Here is a 22,593-nt window from a genome sequence, read left to right as displayed (position 1 = left end):
GGAACACCTTCAACTGTTCCACTGACAGCCATCTTGTTTTTACAAGTGGTAAACAGTGAAACAGTGACAGCGAGAGCACAATATGTAGTGTTTGACAGAGTTGAATATGATTTTAAAAAACGTAAGTGAAACATAATGTAAACAGACACACACACACACACACACAGAGCATTAATTAATTTCAGACATAGCCATAACAATGTTTAAATCGTAATTTTGGCTTTAATAATTTGCCTACTTTAATGTGTAAGAGGTTGAAGATGACGAACTCTGGAACAAAACAGTCACTGTAGAAACATAATACATCAGGAAAACCACACAACGTGCTAAAAAGGTATGAATTCATAATTTTCTGTGTTTTTTCAAATACCTGTAATTACGATCTGAAAACTAATATTTACATGTATACAAACAGTAAAGAACATTCTTTATCTCTAACAGACATGAAAATATACGCCCACTAAAGATGATACAACAGCAGTGATACATGTCCGGGTTAAAAAATAAAATTGTGGTTTGATAAGGGCGGACCCTATCCAAAAACATGTGGACAGTATATAATTCAGTTTACAAAATACTTGCTTCAGTATCTCGATTGATATAAAAATTACGAGGATTAAACGCACTACAAAATTACTTACCTCTTTGCATATTATCAATGCCTAAAACCTAGTCTCAGTAATGCAGCGGTTCAGTAAATAAAAGGGTTGCAAATTTTAGGCGACTCATTCTATACGCAAAGGGTGTTAAAATGTATTACGTATTTTGCGAAATGGTATAGACTAAAACAAGAATAAAATGTCCAGTAAGCGTGGGCTCTGAAATGCATATTTTAAGAGCTGCGTTGTATGAGCAAATTTACATATTCGTTACTGTCAAATACATTTCTTCTGCTGCAAGCTCTTTGATATTACAAACGATCTACAGAATGCAGTAAATGAATGAGTAAACAAGTGAGAACTCATCAGTTTGTTACTGTGAAATAGCGGAGCCTGTAATGTATCTGCTTGCTACTACATACGACCTTCCCTTTGCCAGACAGTAACAGAAGACCGTGTCTGCTATTTCTCGTGTGGAATATAGGCTTCAATTATGCTGATACTTTGCAAAGATAGAGCTCCAATGTAAAGGCATTTCAGAAACTTATCACAACAGAACCTGGTTTCGTTAGAACTAATGCATAGTCTGCACTTTCCCAGAACTGACAATACCGTTTCCAGGAATGGCAACGACAGATTTTTACTGCATACTGTATCCATGGTCGGCCACAAAGGAATGTGTCGTCATTTATTTATGGCAGTATGTAGCTCGTTCGTAAGTGTTACGTATCACAGCAGGGAAGATGGACAAGTGCTCACAGTTCTTAAGGTACGCATTGCAGAGTCCACATTTAATAGACTTTCTTGTTTATCTTATAAAAATATTGATACATGCTTCAAAGTTTTAGTGTCCATCAAAGTGATGACTAACATTGTGCGTAATCTGTTTCCAGAGAAGTGGAGGCTGTTGGATTCCCTTAGCACCCCCAGATGTGCTGATAGGTCGGGTCGGGCGGTCTATTGCTCCACGAATCTGTCAGTTCTGCGGCGAATGCTATGACGACTGATACATGAAGGAGGAGGAAAGGGTGGGGGCGCCAAATAACACATCGTTTATGTGGAAAATGGATGAAGTTGGGGAGGGTGGGGGTTGGGGGGTTCCGAATGGTATGTCACTTGTGCATAAATGTTCTTGTGTGACACACACCAGTGTTCACACGTAAGATATTTTTTAACAAAATATGATTTATTACATTAGTTAAACATATCGTGCCTTTCGATACCTGAAATCTGTCTTCAATCAAACTTTTAAATATGAAACAAGATGCTGGGAGAATGAAAGACAATCATGAAATGAGCGCTAGCTTCACCTCACGCTTGGCTGGGTCGAATCCCTCTACCGCCCGTCAAAGAGTCTTGTCTCGTAAGCATTTCGGCGTTCTTGCCCTGCCAAAAGCTCTTCCACATCAACGAGCAAAGATACATTCCTGAGTCTTTGGCGTCAGCGATCGTGCCGGAAACTCCTCCTTCATGGTGCAGAGACACGATTTTTTTTGTCAGGGCGATGTAATATTCCGTACACTTTAGAAAAATAGAAATAGCCGCAACATGGACACCTTTCAACTCGTGCAATACACGAAACTTAAAACATTTGACTTAATTCTGGATGGATAAACGGTGGTTTGTAAACCGCTAATTGAGAGCGTTAACCAGTACCCACCTCAGTCAGGACAACGAATATTGTTTAGAACCCTGTGGATCAATCTCCTACATGTTGTAAAAACAAAATTAAATTAACAACAGCAAAGCAGCTTGCACAATACATGTAGTCATTCTCCCTTAGCTCCCTCCGTGAGTGAGAGATGAAGAAACCCAGATACAAAGTACAATGGAAAGCGACCCCTGTCACATATGTACGTAGCGGTTCGCAGTGTGCAGCTTGAGAAATATACGTTCGGTAAATCATGGTCTTTTATCTGCCGTACTTCAAGGTATATTTACATGGCCGACCTACCTTAAACCGCTGCGGACAACCTCTCCCGATATTTTCCACTGTTTACGACAATTACACTACATTTATTTATGTGTAGGGTCTTCGCTTCATATGCTGACCATTTTTAAGTCTGTCTGCATTTCGTATCAATTTCATTCCCCAACTATTTCACGTTCCACTACACAATGGTTTCGTTTTCTAACAGACTCTGCGAGCTATATGAACAATACATCCATATCAGACAAGCCACTTTGTGGTTCGTTGTGGAGGGCATTTGGTACACCACTGCCACTTCCGTGTTTTCCTTATCTTGTTGCACATATTCTTCGGGAAAAACGGTTCTTGGTAAGCGTCCGTGTCACCTTGATATACACTCCTGGAAATTGAAATAAGAACACCGTGAATTCATTGTCCCAGGAAGGGGAAACTTTATTGACACATTCCTGAGGTCAGATACATCACATGATCACACTGACAGAACCACAGGCACATAGACACAGGCAACAGAGCATGCACAATGTCGGCACTAGTACAGTGTATATCCACCTTTCGCAGCAATGCAGGCTGCTATTCTCCCATGGAGACGATCGTAGAGACGCTGGATGTAGTCCTGTGGAACGGCTTGCCATGCCATTTCCACCTGGCGTCTCAGCTGGACCAGCGTTCGTGCTGGACGTGCAGACCGCGTGAGTCGACGCTTCATCCAGTCCCAAACATGCTCAATGGGGGACAGATCCGGAGATCTTGCTGGCCAGGGTAGTTGACTTACACCTTCTAGAGCACGTTGGGTGGTACGGAATACATGCGAACGTGCATTGTCCTGTTGGAACAGCAAGTTTCCTTGCCGGTCTAGGAATGGTAGAACGATGGGTTCGATGACGGTTTGGATGTACCGTGCACTATTCAGTGTCCCCTCGACGATCACCAGTGGTGTACGGCCAGTATAGGAGATCGCTCCCCACACCATGATGCCGGGTGTTGGCCCTGTGTGCCTCGGTCGTATGCAGTCCTGATTGTGGCGGTCACCTGCACGGCGCCAAACACGCATACGACCATCATTGGCACCAAGGCAGAAGCGACTCTCATCGCTGAAGACGACACGTCTCCATTCGTCCCTCCATTCACGCCTGTCGCGACACCACTGGAGGCGGGCTGCACGATGTTGGGGCGTGAGCGGAAGACGGCCTAACGGTGTGCGGGACCGTAGCCCAGCTTCATGGAGACGGTTGCGAATGGTCCTCGCCGATACCCCAGGAGCAACAGTGTCCCTAATTTGCTGGGAAGTGGCGGTGCGGTCCCCTACGGCACTGCGTAGGATCCTACGGTCTTGGCGTGCATCCGTGCGTCGCTGCGGTCCGGTCCCAGGTCGACGGGCACGTGCACCTTCCGCCGACCACTGGCGACAACATCGATGTACTGTGGAGACCTCACGCCCCACGTGTTGAGCAATTCGGCGGTACGTCCACCCGGCCTCCCGCATGCCCACTATACGCCCTCGCTCAAAGTCCGTCAACTGCACATACGGTTCACGTCCACGCTGTCGCGGCATGCTACCAGTGTTAAAGACTGCGATGGAGCTCCGTATGGCACGGCAAACTGGCTGACACTGACGTCGGCGGTGCACAAATGCTGCGCAGCTAGCGCCATTCGACGGCCAACACCGCGGTTCCTGGTGTGTCCGCTGTGCCGTGCGTGTGATCATTGCTTGTACAGCCCTCTCGCAGTGTCCGGAGCAAGTATGGTGGGTCTGACACACCGGTGTCAATGTGTTCTTTTTTCCATTTCCAGGAGTGTATGTAGCGTTACCTTCACGGCCTTTTTTCTAGGGTAAATACGCTCTCGGAATTTCGACAACAAAACACAACATGAAGCACAACGCATCTCTTGTAACGCCTATCGCTGGAGTTGCGTGAGACTCTCCGTGACACTTTCGTTGTTACTAAATGAACCTGTGATGAAACGTGCTGCTGTTCCTTGCATTTTCTCTATTTCCTTTAGCAACCTTATCTGGTACGGATCCCAGACTGACGATCAGTATTCAAGTACTGGACGAACGAGGATTTTCTTAAGCTGCCTCCTTCGTGTGTGAAATACACTTCCTGAGGATTCTTGCAATGAAGCTCAGTCGGGAATTACCTTACCTGCGATTACTTTTATGTGGTCGTTTCACGTTAAATCGCTTTGTACACATACTCCCAAATATTATTACTGATGTGACTGTTTCTTGCGATTATTCGGCAATCGTCTAGTCGTACAACAACGGACATTGCCTATTTACAGGCAAAACGTTACATTTGTTTATGTTGAGGATCAACTGTGAATCACTGCACCAAACGCCGATTCCTTGCCGGCCGGTCTTCCTGCACTTCACTACAGTTTTCTAGCGTCGCAACTTCTTAGTATACAACAGCGCCATCCGTAGAAAGCTTCACTTTTTTTTTTTTTTTTACTTTATTGTTATTTTGACACCTGAACAATCAGGTAGGCTGGCAGCAGCACAATACGCCGCTCTTCAGCCGAAGAGAGTACAATGAGATAAACAGAGAAGAGACATCACGTAAAAAATCGGCGGGAAAAAGCAGTAGACACATGAACATAAAAACACAAGAAGCCGTTCACACTCGTTGGCAATCCACACGACGAACGGGTGACACGAAGCACAAACACTGAAGAAGACGACGGCACTGGTGAACGATGGAGTGTGACGGTGAAACACTGAACACTAAACATGACAGCACACATGATACACTGACGGCGGTGAAAAGCTTCACGGAACTTCCTGCGTTATACACTATGTCATATATATTGTAAATTAAAGTACATCGTCATGTTTTTGAGTCGGTATGCTATGGATAAACTCAGAAACCGCAGTGAAGATTTTTATACGGCTTTCACTAGTAGATAGAGTAAATCACGAGGAATGCTTTCGTATATCACTTATTATTTATAATAAATGTAGTCTTAAGTATTTCATATTTAAGTGGCGTTTGGAGTGACATCAGGTGTCTATGATGGGAACTACAATTTGGTCAGCTAGACAGGAGGTGACATCTGACAGGAAAAGCAGTAGTTACCACAACTCCATAGAGTAGCGAAACTTGACCGGGATCCATACGTATCATAAGTTAAAGCCCTCCACAGTGAATTTTTGTCTTTGTACATGAAGGCCAATCTCAGGAACTACTGTAGGGATTTTGATACACTTTTCACTAATAGATAGAGTGATTCAGAAAGAAGGTTAGGGTGGTTCGATAGAAATTATAAACAAGTGTGCTGGGCATACATACTGAGTACTACCCGTGCGAAACTGTGGCTGTTATCTAGTTAACATGTGTACTGAAGAGTTACGGTACTACAGCGCTCTCGTAGGGTATATCCAAAGCTATTATTACACGAGATTCTGTATTCCTTTTGCTGAGAACACTTCAGTATAACCAGACATCTGGTCTGATATTCCATAGCCTCACATTTTATTTACTAACAAGGAGAGGCCGCCAATTGTGCAATTCGGATTCGATGCATACTGCGCATAATAAAAGCTCATGGGCAGAGGTGTAATGTGGGAAAGCACCAAGATGCACTTCTCAGCCGTTGTCGAGAAAATCGACAGTTAAAAGAAACCGTTGCGGTGAAATACTCTCTACGATTAATAATTTTCTACAGCGTCGTGGCGCAGCGGTAAGCGCTCGGATTCGTTATCCGAAGGTCGCCGGATCGAATCTCCCGCCATGCAACTTTTTTTATTATTAGTTTTTTTGTAATTCAAATATATATATAAAAATTATTAATGAATTGCTTATGCATGTTGGTGAAGGCGGATCGCTCTCCAATTGCACCGCCTCCATTTTTCCATTTTTTTTAACAGGATGTGCCAAAGCTCCCGTCCGCACTGATTTTCGACGATGTTATAAGTAGCGCTAGGGACCGCATCTACCTTCTTTCGAAGTTAGCAGGCAACTACGCTGTTCTGCGGTGGCTCGTTTCGGCCCATTCAACATCTGTCCTTCAAGTGTAACGAGCGAGTAACGGAGTTTATATTTCATACCTGCCACAGCAAATTTGTGTTCGTGGGGTCTCAATTCTAATTCGAACGTTTGACTTACGCTATACGTATTCGTTTCGGAATATCGCTTCTACGTCTTCCGTTAACTATACGTGGTTAACATTATGAAGACAATTAATAACATTTGTGAAATACAACTTTGTTTGCGGAAAACATAATGATGTTCGAAGTCGCCAGTTTTTCCACCACGACAAACGACTTTCAACAGCTTATTATATGCATAATTGTTGCAACTGATTGCCGGGTATTATATATATATATATATATATATATATATATATATATATATATATATATATATATATACATTTGAATTACAAAAAACAAATACAAAAAAAAAAAAAATAAAAGGTCGCATGGCGCGAGATTCGATCCGGCGACCTTCGGATTACGAACCCGAGCGCTTACCGCTGCGCCACGACGCTGTAGAAAATTGTTAATGGTAGAGAGTATTTCACCGCAACGGTTTCTTTCAACTGTCGATTTTCTCGACAACGGCTGAGAAGTGCATCTTGGTGCTTTGCCACATTACATCTCTGGCCATGAGCTTTCATTATGCGCAGTATGAATCGAATCTGAATTTCACAATTGGCGGCCTCCCCTTGTAAGTCGCAGCGAGCAAATGTGGCTAACGTCTTCTGTAAGTAACGGACCACTGTATCTACATAGGCACTGGCATCTATTCCTCTCGGGGTCTCCTGGACTAACAGGGCTAGCTGTGTTTTACACTACCATTGTTTATGGAGTTCATGTTAATTCCTGCAGAGAAGATTTTTCGGTCTCTAGAAATGGCGTCATACGCGAGCATAAGAATTGTTCCAAATTGTGTAAAACACTGACATCGGCAAGGTAGCCCTTAGGTTTTGTGCGTCTGCTCAACAAGCCTTCTTGAAAGCGAAAATGACCCACGCGTTTTTCTGATTGCTCCTCTAGCGACCTACCGGTGATGCAAGTGATTTAAGTCCCATTACTTTCTATGCGTCAGTGTGCAACATTACACCGCTTACAACAAACTGAACTTCCTTCTCATCTGCTTTATATTTTAGCGGAAAGCTCCCTCATTCATTTTTTATCTAATTTATGAATATAAAGGATAGCTTTTTTCGTCGTTTCTTCGTTTCCTATTGTAAAGATATTATGCATCGTCTGTTACCATTAGAGCAGCTATACAGCATTGTAGATACATCCATAAAAGTATATGACAATAAACACTGAGTTTAACAAATTGACACATAAAGACTAGAGTAAAATTTTTCTTAATATCAGGTGTTTCACATATCATTTTATGAAAATCTTCGATGTCTGAGCTTTGTGGATAATGTGCCCAGCAAATTTTATTCCTGTCAGTATTTATCCAATTACGAGTGTTTTGTGCCATTATTTCCACCATGAGATCTGTAAGCTTCTAAATTTGTGAAACTGAAATTCATTTCAATAGTACTACATCCAAGCCTTTGTTCCTCCACTTATAGCAGTTGCTCAAGATGGATAAATGTACTGGAGTTAATCATTATCATTAATCATTTAGTCACTAACATTTTCTGTGCCCACCATCATGATTTGCTCCACAATGGGCAGGAAATAAGTATACACCATTTGTGCACTACAGTTCAATGTTTTTCTGTTGCTTGGTGTATTAATTAATTTTATGTACATATTATTACCGGGGCATTAAGTTACGCATTCATTAGAAAAAAGTACGACACACTCTGGGGCACTTGAGCTTGGACTTTATGACGGTGACCAAGATTCGCAGCATAGGTTTAACGAGGCGCCAGACCTGCTCAGGTTGTGAGAGGGCAGACAGACGCAGTTAACGCGATTATGTTTGACAGACGGCTCGACACAGCGCGAATTGTGGGACAAGGTGGGCGTAGTGGAGAGAAGGTGCCGCTTGTTGCTGTCAGATCAGAACAGAATGCACCTCGTCCCGTGGTGCTGGCGTGGTGTACCGACCACGAAGTAACCTGCGGCTGCTAGAAGTACTCCAAGTAATCTGAAGGTTACTCCGTGTGCTTTTCTTTGGGCGAGTGGTCATTACAAGGTGGTGTGTGGCCTGAGGGAACCGCCGTGGCTTAAACCCCAAGGCTGCAAATTAGTTCACGACCGCCGTATGAGCAAAACTAATATTAATATAGCTACATATTGGAAAAGGGCACCAATGAAAGAGATAAATGAGACGAGATACATATTTGAAGAGCCGCTTTGTAGGTTAAAAGTACCTTAGGTTCAAATGATGGTTGGTGTAGATGTACATTTTATTTTTTAACTATTAATAGCTTCAAAATGCCTCAAGCGATTAAATCAAACGAAGTGTCCATTGACAGCACATGGAAAACGCTATCGAAATTCAGTATCCGATTTTTTTTATTAAAGCAGCATAGTACGCATGCTAACGGCCCTGCCGCTGTGGTAACACCAGTTCCCGTCAGATCACCGAAATTTAGCGTTGTCGGTCTTGGCTAGCTCTTGGGTGGGTGACCGTCTGGGTTTGTCTTGCACTGTTGGCAATCGGGGTGCGTTGAGCCATTGTGAGGTCAATTGAGGAGCTGCTTGACTGAGAAGTAGCGGCTCCGGTCACGAAAACTGACAACGGCCGAGAGAGCGGTGTGCTGACCGCATGCCCTTCCATATCCACATCCTGTGACGCACATCGTCTGAGGATGACAGGGCGGTCCGTCGATGCCGTTGACCCTTTTGAGGCCTTTTCGGTCGTATAGTGAAATCTGCATTATGAGCCGTAATGCTGATTCAAGTGTTTAAAAACGCGTTTAATAACATAATAATTCGAAAAATAATAAATTTAGCGGAAGCCTGGAATAATAATTTAAAAAAGGTTTTTTTACCTGTATAGTTCTCCTTCAGCTTAAGCAGTTGATCCTGAATAACGTTAGTTTTGACTCTTTATGCGTAGTGAACTGCTAATAATTCAGAAACTGACTACCCAAATGTTACGACATAAAATCTGCTGAAACCATTGTTCTACTTTGTGTAAATGCTTGTGATATCGTTTAATATTAATAAAGCATAATCTTGTTGAAAGATTGGAACGTTGCTGACGAGAGACGTTAAGCGAGATTTACCTACAATATAAAATCGAATTGTCACATTTCAGCACGTCAAAAGTATTATTAGCGCTTAGGTGCGAGTACAATAGCATATTTTGATGTACAGTTTTACCAGCAATAGTTTCAGTAAATACGCAGTTCTGAGTCCTGAAACGACGAACGGTAGGCTATTTCAGCGCGTCGTCCATATTGAGCAGGAGCAATTTGTCTTATGATCCCGACGAGGCAAGATCTAAGAGCCTCAGTCTGTGATAAGGTATCTGAATTTTTTCGCACGACATGCGTAAGGGACTTGCAAATATTTCTGGATGAGTTTGTAGGCTGAGAAAAGTTTTCCGCAATAGCACGTCCGAACTGTAGCTCTGAAGATCAGCTTTGTTCAAAAATGGCTCTGAGCACTATGGGACTTAACATCTGTGGTCATCAGTCCCCTAGAACTTACAACTACTTAAACCTAACTAACCTAAGAACATCACACACATCCACGCCCGAGGCAAGATTCGAGCCTGCGACCGTAGCGGTCACGCGGTTCCAGACTGAAGCGCCTAGAACCACACGGCCACACCGGCCGGCCCATCAGCTTGGTGTTCAGGACTCTGAACTCTTTACGAAGCTCATGGATCTAACTGCCGATGCCCTCACAGCAGTTAAATAAGTGCGAAATAAACAGCTTCTTTACTAAACACCACCCACATTGTATTAAGGACGTTTTAATTTCTCCAAGTGTACGCTGCCTGTGTTTTAGTCAATTGTTTGTAAACTACACCTAGGCATGTGTATTCAAATAAAGAGACTTGTAAACAGGCAGAATACGGCGCTGCAGTCGGCAGTGCCTATATAAGACGACAAGTGTCAGGCACAGTTGTTAGGTCGGTCACTGCTACTACAATGGCAGGCTACCAAGATTCAAGTGAGTTTGAACGTAGTGTTACAGTCGGCGCACAAATGATGGAACACAATACTTCCAAGGTGGCGATGAAGAGAGAATTTCCCGTAGGACAATTTCACGAGTGTACGGTGAATATCACCAGTACGGTAAAACATCAAATCCCAGACATCATTGCGGCTACAAAAACATCCACCAAGAACGGGACCAACGACGACTGAACACAATCGTTCAACGTGAAAAAAGTGCAAACCTTCCACAAATTGCTGCTGATTTCAATGCTGGGTCATCAACAAGTGTCAGCGTGCAAACCAATCAACAAAACAGCATCGATATGGGCTTTCTGAGCCGGAGTCCTATTCGCGTACCATTGACGACTGGAACACCCAAAGCTTAATGCCTCGCCTGGACATTGGATTGTTGTTGTTTGGAAACATGTTGCCCTGTTGGACGAGTCTCGTTTCACATTGTGTCGAGCGGATGGACGTGTACGGGTATGGAGACAATCTCATGAATTCATGGATCATGCATGTGAGGAGAGAACTGTTCAGTCTGGTGGAGGCTCTGTAATGGTGTGCAGTTGGAGTAATATGGGATCCCTGATACGTCTCGATACGACTCTGACAGGTGACACGTACGTAAGAATCCTGTTTGATCACTTGCATTCATTCATGTCTTTTGTGCATTCTGATCGACTTGAGCAATTCCCGCAGGAGAATGAGACACCCCACACGTCCAAAATTGCTACAGAGTGGCTCCAGCAATACTCTTCTGAGATTAAACACTTCCGCTGGCCACCAAATTTCCCAGGCACGAATATTATTAAGTATATCTGGGATGCCTTGCAACGTGCTGTTCAGAAGAGATCTCCACCCTCTCGTACTCTTGAGGAGTTGTGGACAGTGTTGCAGGATTCATATTGTCAGTTCCCTCCAACACTACTTTAGACATTAGTCGAGTCCATGCCACGTCGTGTTGCTGAACGTCTGCGTGCTCGATGGGGCCCTATACTACGAGGGCAGTTCAATAAGTAATGCAACACATTTTTTTTCTGAAACAGGGGTTGTTTTATTCAGCATTGAAATACACCAGGTTATTCCCCAATCTTTTAGCTACACAACACTATTTTCAACGTAATCTCCATTCAATGCTACGGCCTTACGCCACCTTGAAATGAGGGCCTGTATGCCTGCACGGTACCATTCCACTGGTCGATGTCGGAGCCAACGTCGTACTGCATCAATAACTTCCTCATCATCCGCGTAGTGCCTCCCACGGATTGCGTCCTTCATTGGGCCAAACATATGGAAATCCGACGGTGCGAGATCGGGGCTGTAGGGTGCATGAGGAAGAACAGTCCACTGAAGTTTTGTGAGCTCCTCTCGGGTGCGAAGACTTGTGTGAGGTCTTGCGTTGTCATGAAGAAGGAGAAGTTCGTTCAGATTTTTGTGCCTACGAACACGCTGAAGTCGTTTCTTCAATTTCTGAAGAGTAGCACAATACACTTCAGAGTTGATCGTTTGACCATGGGGAAGGACATCGAACAGAATAACCCCTTCAGCGTCCCAGAAGACTGTAACCATGACTTTACCGGCTGTGGGTATGGCTTTAAACTTTTTCTTGGTAGGGGAGTGGGTGTGGCGCCACTCCATTGATTGCCGTTTTGTTTCAGGTTCGAAGTGATGAACCCATGTTTCATCGCCTGTAACAATCTTTGACAAGAAATTGTCACCCTCAGCCACATGACGAGCAAGCAATTCCGCACAGATGGTTCTCCTTTGCTCTTTATGGTGTTCGGTTAGACAACGAGGGACCCAGCGGGCTCTTTATGGTGTTCGGTTAGACAACGAGGGACCCAGCGGGAACAAACCTTTGAATATCCCAACTGATGAACAATTGTGACAGCACTACCAACAGAGATGTCAAGTTGAGCACTGAGTTGTTTGATGGTGATCCGTCGATCATCTCGAACGAGTTTGTTCGCACGCTCCGCCATTGCAGGAGTCACAGCTGTGCACGGCCGGCCCGCACGCGGGAGATCAGACAGTCTTGCTTGACCTTGCGGCGATGATGACACAAGCTTTGCCCAACGACTCACCGTGCTTTTGTCCACTGCCAGATCACCGTAGACATTCTGCAAGCGCCTATGAATATCTGAGATGCCCTGGTTTTCCGCCAAAAGAAACTCGATCACTGCCCGTTGTTTGCAACGCACATCCGTTACAGACGCCATTTTAACAGCTCCGTACAGCGCTGCCACCTGTCGGATGTCAATGAAACTATACGAGACGAAGTGGGAATGTTTGAAAATATTCCACAAGAAATTTCCAGTTTTTTCAACCAAAATTGGCCGAGAAAAAAAATGTGTTGCATTACTTATTGAACTGCCCTCGTATATAAGGGAGGCGCACCAGTTTATTTGGCTCTTCAGTGTAGTAGAATGCTCATCCGGTAGCCGACAGGTGTATGGGTGTCCCTACACAAAGACGCAGAAATCGAATTTTAAAATCAGTCACACTCTGGATTAATCGTTTACACAGTTCTTGATTAAGAACAGATGGGTAGGGTTGTTTTGGGGGAAGAGACCAAACAGCTAGGTCATCGGTCTCATCGAATTAGGGGAGGATGGGGAAGGACGTCGGCCGTGCCCTGTCAAAGGAACGATCCCGGCATTTGCCTGAAGCGATTTAGGGAAATCAGGGAAAACCTAAATCAGAATGGCCGGACGCAGGATTGAACGGTCGCTCTCCCGAATGAGAGTCCAGTGTGCTAACCACTGCGCCACCTCGCTCGGTGATTAAGAAGAGACCCAAGGCGCAAAGATTTCGCGCGTTGTCTACCCACGTGTGCTCGACAGGAAGTTGCTATGTCTGAGCATATAGCCCAGCAACATAGCACGTCAGCTCCACTGGTAGCCGATGCATGATCTAGCGACCATGGCAATGAGAGCCAAGACCACCCGAGTTCCGATAAACTACACGCATGGCGTGCTGCCAAGGACAACTCACGATGCAATGCAACCCCTGCCAGAAGACCCATAGTCCTAAGGAGACGCAGCTAGCGCAGATCTATTTCCTTTCACCCTGTCAGGTGTTCGAAGATAGTTCCCGACTGATTCTTCCACCAGTACTATACTTAAGAAGCCGCACGACCAGTGAGTGATAAGCAGTTGAAGCCTACTCACCAACCTGGAGAACGTCGCCTACGGAGTCTACATCGATCTGCCAGATATCCATGTCTATACTACACAGCAACCTGGGATCATGTAGCTCTGGCACCAGGACTTTGGTACTCAATGGCTTATTACTGTGTTAAGCTCCTGTATGACTGTCCTTAACTGTGGTCGTTCTGCACGAGCCATTCTAAAGATCAAGTTACAAGCATCATTTTACTCGTCAAGTGTTCACTGTCATATCTGTGAAGTGTTCGCAAACCATATCGACACTTTTGAGGACCGATGGATGTTTTCCTAAAGGAACAGGTGCCTGCGGTGTTGTAAGCTAACAAACATGTCTAAAATTAGTTACGTTTACGTTGGTTTGTGGAAAATGGTGGTACATTTATCACTATCAGGGATCCCGCTATAGCTCGCGTAAACATTCTTCACACAAGAATATCATTTAATTTACCTGAAGATAGTCGTTATGACAAACATGAGCTGTTTTCTTCTTATGAATATATATCGTCACGATGATTGTAAACGGGGACTGTCGTTAATTTCAAGAAACAGAAAAATTAGTTCATTTATGCTCTAGTTTTTACATTGTAGCTTGCTTTTAATAAAATTATGTAAAAGTGACAAAAATGTGTTTTATTTTTACACTACTGGCCATTAAAATTGCTACGCCAGGACGAAATGCAGATGATAATCGGGTATTCATTGGACAAATATATTATACTAGACCTGACATGTGATTATATTTTCACGCAATTTGGGTGCATAGATCATGAGAAATCAGTACCCAGAACAACCACCTCTGGCCATAATAACGGCTTTGATGCGCCTGGGCATTGAGTCAAACAGAGCTCGGATGGCGTGTACAGGTACGGCTGCCCATGCAGCTTCAACACGATACCACAGTTCATCAAGAGTAGTGACTTGCGTATTGTGACGAGCCAGTTGCTCGCCCACCATTGATCAGACGTTTTCAATTGATGAGAGATCTGGAGAATGTGCTGGCTAAGGCAGCAGTCGAACATATTCTACATCCAGAAAGGCCCGTACAGGACCTGCAACATGCGGTCGTGCATTGTAGGGTTTCGCAGGGATCGAATGAAGGGTAGAGCCACGGGTCGTAACACACCTGAAATGTAACGTCCACTGTTCAACTTGCCGTCAATGCGAACAAGATGTGACCGAGACGTGTAACCAATGGCACCCCATACCATCACGCCGGGTGATACGCCAGTATGGCGATGACGAATACACGCTACCAATGAGCATTCACCGCGATGTCGCTAAACACGGATTCGACCATCATGATGCTGTAAACAGAACCTGGATTTATCCCAAAAAATGACGTTTTGCCATTCGTGCACCCAGGTTCGTCGTTGAGTACACCATCGCAGGCGCTCCTGTCTGTGATGCAGCGTCAAGGGTAACCGCAGCCATGTCTCCGAGTTGATAGTCCATGCTGCTGCAAACGTCGTCGAACTGTTCGTGCAGATGGTTGTTGTCTTGCAAACGTCCCCATCTGTTGACTCAGGGAGAGAAGATGCTAGTTATGGTACGAGGTACCCTCCGTATGGTGGATTGTGGAGTATGTGTGTAGATGTAGATGTAGATCTCGACTTCTAGTGATACTAGGCCGTTGGGATCCAGCACGGCGTTCCGTATTACCCTCCTGAACACACTGATTCCATATTCTGCTAACAGCCATTGGATCTCGACCAACGCGAGCAGCAATGTCGCGATACGATAAACCACAATCGCGATAGGCTACAATCCGACCTTTATCAAAGTCGGAAACGTGATGGTACGCATTTTCCTCCTTACACGAGGCATCACCACAATGTTTCACCATGCAACACCGGTCAACTACTGTTTGTGTGTGAGAAAACAGTTGGAAACTTTCCTCATGTCAGCACGTTGTAGGTGTCGCCACCGGCGCCAAATTTGTGTGAATGCTCTGAAAAGCTAATCATTCGTATACCACATCATCTTCTTCCTGTCGGTTAAATTTCACGTCTGTTGCACGTCATCTTCGTGGTGTAGCAATTTCAATGGCCAGTAGTGTATAATTTTTCAACTTCATAATCAGTATTTCGAATTTTGTGCCTATATTGTAATTTTTACAGGAGTCAAAATGTAGCACTTCTAGGATATTTAAAAAGCTGTGAAGGACGTAAGAAAATTATTATTGCTGTTTCTATATTCTTCCAAAATACGATCAAACACAATTTCAGTGACATGAATTAAGAAGGGCAAGGTGCCTTTATTTCATTCATTTTACTAAGTGAAAGGTTACTGATGAGTTAAGAAAAATAGTCTGTTCATTCCATAGAGTAATCGTTTCTGATACAATCTCTGAAATGGTTTTTCTCATCTATAGCATTTATCTTCCTAATACCCATATGTATCTATCCAGTTACTGTTACCTGAAACTGAATGCTGAATTGAGGAGGTATAATGTTGAACCTGTGTTCTCCCACATCTGTGCCTGCTACTCCTTCCCCTGCTATGAGTTTCCAGTGCCACGTAATTATTTTCATCTCCCTTTACATACTGAACTACCCCGAGCGAACAGAGAATGACTAGACGGCCGACAGCAACATCGGTTAAGGAGGCAAATTTTATCACAAATTTTACTTAAATAATCGTACGGCCACGTACACTATCCGACCAAATTTATCTAGACAAGTGTTAGTCGATATTAATGCGCGGTGCGTCCACTCATCGCCTTTATGACGACATGAACTATACTGGGGGTAGTTTAGGAGAGGTGTCTGAGTGTCTGTGGAGGTACGCCACGCCATTCTTGCTCAATAGTGGAGACCAGAGAAAGTAGTGATGTTGGACGCTAGGATTTGGAGCGAAGTCGACGCTTGACTCATACCAAATGTGTTACATTGACTTCAGGTCTAGACTCTGGGCAGGCCAGCCCTTTTGAGGAACGTTATTGTCCACAAACCATTGTCTCACAGATTGCAGGCTACACCGCCATGCCGATACGAAGAACCATTGTCTCCGAATTGTTCGTCTACTCTAGCAGTGTGAAGCGTGTTTACACCCCTTTGCACTTCCCATTTTCTGAAGCGCAATGAGGAGACCACACCCTAAGCACGGAAAGCACCCTCCTACGTATATCTCGCTAAGAGACCATGAGGATAAAATCAGAGAGATGAGAGCCCAGACAGAGGCATATCGACAATCTTTCTTTCCACGAACAATACGAGACTGGAATAGAAGGGAGAACCGATGGAGGTACTCAGGGTACCCTCCGGCACACACCATCAGGTGGTTTTCGGAGTATGGATGTAGATGTAGATGTAGACCGTCTCACCACCTCCTCCTCCATTCTTGACTGTTGGCACTACAGTGCTTTCGCCAAACCCAGATCCTCCCATCAGATCCCAGCAGGGTACAGCGTGACTCATCGAATGCCGGACATTTGCCACGCCGGACATTTGCCACACTTGCCCATTAGTCAGGTAGCTTGAGTAGGGATCCCTCAGGTAAGGGACGCTCTTTCTCGTAATTTTTCTGTCCGCTTTCAAACCACCATCTCAACATCTTACTCGATACAACCAGTACGTAAGGGACCTCCTTCTTCGACATCTTGGCGAAATACAGAGCTTCTTTTCCGAAATCGAAATATTAATAACTTTTGGGAAACGAAAGCAATACCGACGACTATGTCAGTATGTAACTAGTTCTATCAAGTATAAATATAGATCCCTCTGCGTGTACGGTAGCTTCCTTTCACGCTTACTGTTTGCAATAGAAACAGTCCATCGCCATAGGAGCAACAAGAAAGGAACGATGTAAAGAGAATGCGAATGTACGCTAATCATTTCATTTTGATCACTGCGTTTGAGCGTAGTTTAATTATTACAACTGCATGCCCAAAAGACAATAAGGAAAGAAGAAATGTTTATGTGAATGTTTGAAAAGAAGAACGACGTACTCCATATTAATTTACTCTCTAAAATCCGATATCCCTTGCTGCGAAACATTAGTTAATAAAGTGTAGCGGGACAATGTTCAAAACATGACTGAAAATACGTTCACTAAATAGAGATAAGAACGTCTATGATTGACATGTCATCTAAAGTAGACGTACAGCTTTAAAATGTTAGAAATAAGGAAATGAAGTAATACACAATGCTATGCTTCTAACGTACGTTGTTGTTCTACATTTTTAGCACTGGTATTTACAGGGTCACAGAGAAAGCATCCTAGGTTTTCGAGGGAAAAACCGTAATTTTAATGATCTGCACTACAACAGAAACAAGAAGCACAACTTAAGGAAAAATAATGTAATGTGTGTTCCAGGTCACTAGCGACATTGAAGCAGATAGTTCCTGTGACTTAGTATGGGCAGAGGTTATATTCACAACCAGAATAAATTAATAACTGGCTTCTTTTACCAACCCCCGATCTCAGATGAAACAGTTGCCGAACAGTTCAAAGAAAGCTTGAGGTTCAAATGGCTCTGAGCACTATGGGACTCAACTGCTGAGGTCATTAGTCCCCTAGAACTTAGAACTAGTTAAACCTAACTAACCTAAGGACATCACAAACATCCATGCCCGAGGCAGGATTCGAACCTGCGACCGTAGCGGACTTGCGGTTCCAGACTGCAGCGCCTTTAACCGCACGGCCACTTCGGCCGGCTAGAAAACTTGAGTCTCATCAGAAATAGGTACCCTACTCATAAAATTATAGTTGGCAGTGACTTCAATCTACCTCCTGTATGTTGACAAAAATACATTTTCAGACCCTACCGTAGACAGAAAACAACTTCCGTATTGTTCTGAATGTTTTTTTAAAATTATTTTGAGTTAGGAACTTCGAAAGCAAACTGAGCGTAAGGACTTTTGTTGCGATAAGTGTGCAGGTTTGTTGACCTGGAATTCCAGGGGTCGGGTGGTGGGTGAGGAGGAGTAGAAGGAGGAGGAGGAGGAGGAGGGGGAGACAAGGGACCCAGCCCTTCGGAGCAGGTAAAATCATGCCAAATCTCCGGCATGGCAAATGTCCGCACACCGACTCATCACTCAAAATCACTTGCTTCTAGTCATCCACTGTCCAGAGTCGTCGCTCTTTACACCACATCAAGCGCCGCTTAGCACTGACTGCAGGTATGTGTGGTCTATGAAGAGCTTCTCGACTATTGCACCTCATTCCTTATATCGCCCTACACGCATAGCCCCAGCTGGACCGCTGCTAACACTATGGAACTCAACGAGTAATTCCTTCTGCTTCTTTCATGCATCTTTTGGTAATCACCCTCCACTACGTTGTACTCTCCGTGTCAGGCGGTAAATGAGGTCCACCTGGTCTTCGTTGAGACTTGATTGTTCCATTACGTTTCCACTTCACAATCACACCATCAGCAGTCATCTTGTGCAACTTTAGAATGGCTGAAACGTCCCTGTTGCATTCGTTTCTCGGGTAACATACAGTGACTGCCGTTCGAAGTGACTGAGCTCTCCTTATCGACAAATTCTGCTGCTAATGCTTCTCTACTGACAACACAACACTACCCGCCACATTTTGTACTGGTGGGTCCGCCTCTCATGACATCTAGTGGTCAATTCCGCATTACTTAAGACACATGGGATACTTTCGATCAGATAGTGTATTTGTGAAGATATAGAGCACTATTATGCTCCACCACTTATTTATATACAAATTTAGCTTTCTGTTTCTTCATAAGTGATTCGATGATTACCAAATATAATGGAAATTTATTATAACGCTAGATATCGTATTCGATCAAGAATCTTACGAATATTTCTTAATAAGGAACACTCCATCAGCAACTGAATCAATAGTTAAGGTAACTACGGCTGTTAATTCTCAGTGTACATTGCGCACGACATTTGTCTTACTCTTTACAATAGAAGATGAGTCCATTGTCTAGAGGCTTTATGAGAGGTTAAGTGCCCAGTATCTTTCAGAAAGTATGGCCTTCCCGGAAGCCTGACAGATCTAATAAAGATAATTTTCTGAGGTACGTAAATGTCGCAATATAATGCTCAGGTTATTTGGCCGGGAGAGTAGAAAAATTCGTGCACGATTTTCGTGTTGGCGCACGCCGTGGCGCGCCGGGCGGTCACGCGTGTCTGCGTGCGGCCTGTACATCTCGCCTGAGTTTTACGACCCCAGGCCCACGATCGCTTTATGCGAGCAGAAAGAACATGTCGGCCCGGGAAGCGCGGCGCGCGGTACACAGCACGGCGCGGCTCCTTTCGTCTGCTGGGGCGGCGGAGAGCTGTAAAGGGGGCGCCGCCACCAGCCGAGGGTGGAGGCGGGGGTGGGTTTGGCGCAGGGTTGCCTGCCCCCTCTTCAGGGCAGCCCTCTCCCTCGCAGAGATAACTTCGCCCACCACACGAAAAAGTTTATGACGCGTAATCCGCATTGATAATAGCAGGCGGGCGCCTTTTCTTTAGGCTGCCGCTATCCTGCCCCTACCTACCGGCGTTTCTATACAGTGCTTGTTTAGAAGTGAGCGCCAGTAAAAATATGGAAAACAGCGTTTGTTGCAGCGAGCAGCACGTGAATAATGGCCTGATGCCACAATGGCGCCGCTGAAGAGCGCCCCCCCCCCCACTAACTTTCATCCCCTCTCCTCTCTAGACACTTACTCTTTAGACCATATAAGCAGCCCATGAAGAGCGGGCCAGAAAGTTTTTAAATACGCTACTGATCTACTGGGTAATTAAGGCTACAGTTTCTCTTAACTCGGTGCCCATGACTGTTCGGCAGGTATGCCACCTGTTCATTTGTTCGTTGCCCTCCCCTGAGTCGTCTTTGACTGATAATATTTTACTTTCCACTCCGTTGCAGATTCGGCTTTCTACAGCAAGAGTAAAAGGAGCTAAAAGGATACATCGAGTATGGACGACGACTGCACTAAACTACTAACATATCTGTCGTCTACAGCAATGTTTAAAGCGGCACTGAGTGGAAAGAACATCCATACTCAGTTCGAAAAAAATACATCAGATTCTTCTCTCTGTACGTTATCTTCGAATGTCTAGGTAACTGACTAACTTTCTGTCGCACGAACAGGTTCTAACACGTAATAAAAATTACAACGTGTTTTTCCGACAAAAATTTATGTCCTTCTATTTCACAATATTCAGTACAAGCAAATAAAGAATTAGCTTTCCAGCTTCAAAACATTTATTTGGTGTTGTAAGCTTTGTACATCTGGATGAACAAGCCACTTTGATAAAAGCGGCACTCAACACAAAGCCACTCAGTTCACAATCAGGTAACAATTACGATACAACATCCCACGGAAAAAAAGGTATAGTATCTGATCGTTCGATATTGTGGCCCGTGTTTAGTGATATCACAAATTACCCTTGTGATCGTCCATTACATGTAAAGAGAAAAATGCAATTTCTGTAGTCACATAACAAACACATATTTTAACAGACAGAGTAACTTGAAAAACGGCTTGTCGCTACGTTACGTCCGCGACTACAGGTTGCGATTGTCACTGATGGTTTCGTGATACTACACCGTCAAATGACTGATCATGGTCCCTGGCCTCGCAGTTTTGCACCGGACTTTGTGTAGGTTCTTCAAATGGTTCAAATGGCTCTGAGAACTATGGGACTTAACTGCTGAGGTCATCAGTCCCCTAGAACTTAGAACTACTTAAACCTAACTGACCTAAGGACATCACACACATCCATGCCCGAGACAGGATTCGAACCTGCGACCGTAGCGGTCGCGCGGTTCCAGACTGTAGCACCTAGAACCGCTCGGCCACTTCGGCCGGCTAGGTTCTTCCTTTGACTTTCTGCAGAAAATTCCGAAATCTGCGTGCTGAGTCCGAATTTTGCTACCGTTAACTCGTGAGTACATTTCATTCGGTCAGCGATTTTTCACTGTCCTCAACGCTCAACTTTTAAAAGAGAAGGATACACGCAGAAGTTTAAATATTGGTGAAAGGAAACGCGCAATGCACTCTTTTAATTGATTAAACAGTCTCTAGCTAAATCTGTCTATTTTCGTTAATTTCAAAAAATCATAGTCCCTCATAGCTTGTGTGGACGATTAATCTGGTAAAGCAATGCTCTTGCCATCTTTGTACCAACTATCTGTGATTTATAAGTTTAGGTTCAAATTCTTCACATCCTCGCATCCTCTATATGTTCACTAATCACTCATACGACTCATCAACGATAAGTAATTAGTGTACAGTCCAGCTTCGTCAAGTTTTCTTTTCTCGTGTTGCTGAGATGATTTTTGGAGGCTTAACTTTTCTTATTGGTAAGACAACATACATAAGTCATGTATTCAGCGTTGAAAAATGATCAATTTGTTAACTGGATAAGCTACCACTGCAAGTCCAGCATACGACGTTATCTCATTGAATTCACAAGGAGAGTGTCAGAAGTACGGGAAATGACCGAAATAGAACAACGAGGGACTTTCAGAAAAGTTTCGTCATTGTTTGATACACGGAATCTTCACTTTCAAAGGCATATGCACCATGGTGTCATCAACGATACATCTTGCACTATTTTTTGAAATAGTCGCCACTGACTGTGAGATAGTTATCGTAGCGTGGACTCAGTATGATGAAACCATTTTGGTAAAAGTCGGTGCCCTGCGATGTAAGAAGTGTTCACACTGTCTGCTCCGCATCAGTGTTGGTTTGGAAGTGACGTCTCAAGAGTGCGGCTTTCGATGCAGGGAACAGATTAAACTCCGATGGGCCAACATCCACGCTGTAAGCCAGGTGAACCAATCAATCTCTTCTATACTAAGAGGCGAATCTGATCCTGTGTGAGCCTTGCTGTATGCGATTTAATGTTGCCGTTCCAAAGCAGAATGCCTTCACTCCCGTTCCCTGGTCTGT

Source organism: Schistocerca americana, chromosome 2 (genome assembly GCF_021461395.2).
Source record: "Schistocerca americana isolate TAMUIC-IGC-003095 chromosome 2, iqSchAmer2.1, whole genome shotgun sequence".
Classification (NCBI taxonomy): domain Eukaryota; kingdom Metazoa; phylum Arthropoda; class Insecta; order Orthoptera; family Acrididae; genus Schistocerca; species Schistocerca americana.
Note: the sequence above shows the minus strand (reverse complement) of the source record.